The following is a 3,267-nucleotide window of genomic DNA, read 5'->3' as shown; positions in this document are numbered from 1 at the left end:
CCCCCTTTATCTGCACAAGCCAGTGTCCTTTTCTGTCTTTTCCTTCACCGACTCTAAATTGAGTTTTTCTATAATTCTGAGATGAACCACAAAGCATCATCCACACTGAGAAATAAAAATTCCTAAGTCCCCCAATCAACTGAACAGACCCTCCTCTTCGCCAAGGGGACCCCGAAATGCCTTAAAACTGGGTTCCAAGCCATGACAAGATGGGATGAAGGACCTGACTTGTTATAGCCCCCACCCCAACAACTGCCACTAGGCTTTTTCCCTAGGAGCTAAACAGAAGCCAGGCCTTTGCAAAGACCTGCTCCATTGCTCATGACCAGCCAGGTGGGGAGGGGCACGCCTACATCCCCAGCTACTGGGAGGCGGAGGCAAGAGGAGCTCCAGGCTGCAGTGAGCTGCCATCCCACCGCTGGATGAGGAAGTGAGGTCTTGCTTGCCTCCAGGAAAAAGAAAGCGACCACTGGCGGCACCTGTGGCTCAGGGAGTAGGGCGCAGGCCCCATATACCCAGGGTAACAGGTTCGAACCCGGCCCGGCAAAACTGCAACAAAAAAATAGCCGGGTGTTCTGGTGGGCACCGGTGGTCCCGGCTGCTCGGGAGGCTGAGGCAAGAGAATCGCCTGAGCCCAAGAGCTGGAGGTCGCTGTGAGCTATGACGCCAGAGGTCGCTGTGAGCTGTGACGCCACAGCTCGCTACCAAGGGCGATAAAGTGGGGGTTGGGGGGGTATAAAGAAAATAAAGAAACCACTGACCGGGGAGTGGTTCTGGCCAGTCCATGAAGGTTGGGTGCTGAGTACCTGCCTGTCCTCTGCTTCACCATTTCACGTCAGAAATTCTGCCCTCGGATCCCGCCAACACCGCCATTTTTCGAACTTACGAAGAGCCATGAACTTCAACTGCGCATGCGCATGGTTCTCCTTTTATAAATATTCATGACTCCTCCTATAATTTATTAAATATGTATATTTGGCCACTCTTAGCATAAATTTCTGTCCCCTCTGCTCCTCCTTCGAAGTGCCTACTTTCCGCTAGTATCCCAATGATACAGTCCTCAGCCAGCCTGCAACTCCTTACAAGAAATAAAGCTCTCCGGGAGGCGCCTGTGGCTCAAAGGAGTAGGGTGCGGCCCCATACGCCGGAGGTGGTGGGTTCAAACCCAGCCCCGGGCAAAAACTGCAAAAAAAAAAAAAAAAAAAGAAAGAAAGAAAGAAAAAGAAAAAAAAGTTCTCCTTTCCAAATTTGTGACCATGGTCATTCTTAAGTTCACATTACTAAGAGAGAGTACACAGACTTACTTATAGGACAAAATCAGTTGACCAAAGCAAAACAGTAAATTGCAAGGGAAATAAAAGGAACCAAGAATATATTCTTAACGAAATAAGGGGAAAGAAAGTCAGGGAAAATTCATCTTCATTTCACAACTTGATATCTCTAAGAAGACTGTAAGTTTTCAAAACTTTATCTTAATTTTTTTTTGCAAAGTAATGGCAATTTCTAATAATACACATAATGGGCACTGTCTGTACCAAGAGAGTGGCAGCAAGTCAAGACTGACTTCCCTTGGGAAGAAAATGTTGAACTGTGTTTTAGATGTTGGCATCCAACTTAAAATACAGAAATTAGCCTATACTGCCAGGCCATTTTCTCTCATTAAGGAACACTAGGAGACAGAATATATGTGGTGTGCTTGAAAGGGGTCAAAAGTGGTTCGGTGCCTGTGGCTCAAGTGGCTAAGGCGCCAGCCACATACACCCAAGCTGGCAGGTTCAAATCCAGCCTGGGCACGCCAAACAACAATGATGGCTGCAACCAAAAAATAGCCAGGCATTGGGTGGGCACCTGTGGTCCCAGCTACTTGGGAGGCAGAGGCAGGAGACTCACTTGAGCTCAGGAATTGGTGGTTGCTGTGAGCTGTGTTGCCACAGCACTCTACCCAGGGGGACAGCTTGAGGCTCTGTCTCAAAAAAAAAAAAGGGGGCAAAAGTTATGTTCCTTTTCAATGAGAAATTGTGATGGCCCTATAAATTATAAACTATACAACTTTACTTGGAATTCCAGAAAAATACTGACTTTACTCTTTACATAATCTGTTTTTGTTTTTTGTTTTTTTTTGAGACAGAGCCTCAAGCTATCCCCCCTGGGCAGAGTGCCATGGCATCACGCTCACAGCAACCTCCAACTCCTGGGCTCAAGCGAGTCTCCTGCCTCAGCCTCCCAAGTAGCTGGGACTACAGGCGTCCGCCATAATGCCTGGCCATTTTTTGGTTGCAGCCGTCATTGTTGTTTGGCGGGCCCGGGCTGGGGATTCAAACCCGCCACCTTAGGTGTATGTGGCTGGCGCCTTAGCCGCTTGAGCCACAGGCACCGAGCCTCTTTACATAATCTGTGCAAAAATACCAACCATGCCAACTATGAAAGAATGCTCAGCCTGACTCTGAAAAATAATCTCACCAAACCCATTTACTAGTCTACTACAACAGCCTGCCAGGTTAAGCAAAGTAAATACTACTGATGGAATGTTGCAAGACTCAAATAAGATTTTAATTCAATAATACTTGATTTTCTCATCCACAAGGTATAGAACTATAAAGTTTATAAAATCTAGGCAAAGGTGTGTATTCAAAGTGTTCAAAAGCTTAAGAACTTAATATTGCCAGAAAGACATTTCAAGGCATGTCCTGTTGAAAGGGGAGGCATTTGTCCGTTACCAGCAGCATCTTGAAAACCCCTCTTTAATCAGGAAAAAGCATCTTCTTACCAAAAGATGGCTGGATTTCAGCCCACACTTACCTCTGCCTGGACATCATTGTGCAGGATACCACTATCTAAGCAAGTAGCCTGATTGATTGCAACTCCCTCCACCATCTCCCTGACTTCTTTATCCCTGCTTTATTTATTTATTTATTTATTTATTTATTGGAGACAGAGTCTCACTTTGTCACCCTCAGTAGAGTGCTGTGGCGTCACAGGTCACAGAAACCCCAAATTCCTGGGCTTAATGGTATCTCTCTTTTTGTAGTTAATGTTTTTTAGTTTATTTTATTTACTTTTTTTATGATACAGAGTCCTACTCTGTCATTTGGGTAGACTGCAGTGGCATCATCATAGCTCACTTCAGCCTCACACTCCTGAGCTCAACCAAACCTCCTGCCTTAGCCTCCAAAGTAGCTGGGATTACAGGGCGTGCCACCACACTGGGCTATTTTTTTTCTGTTTTTGGTAGACACAGGATCTTACTCTTACCTTGCTCAGGCTGGT

Source organism: Otolemur garnettii, unplaced genomic scaffold, assembly GCF_000181295.1.
Source record: "Otolemur garnettii isolate 467f Iridium unplaced genomic scaffold, OtoGar3 scaffold00131, whole genome shotgun sequence".
Taxonomy (NCBI): domain Eukaryota; kingdom Metazoa; phylum Chordata; class Mammalia; order Primates; family Galagidae; genus Otolemur; species Otolemur garnettii.
This window is presented reverse-complemented; position numbering follows the sequence as displayed.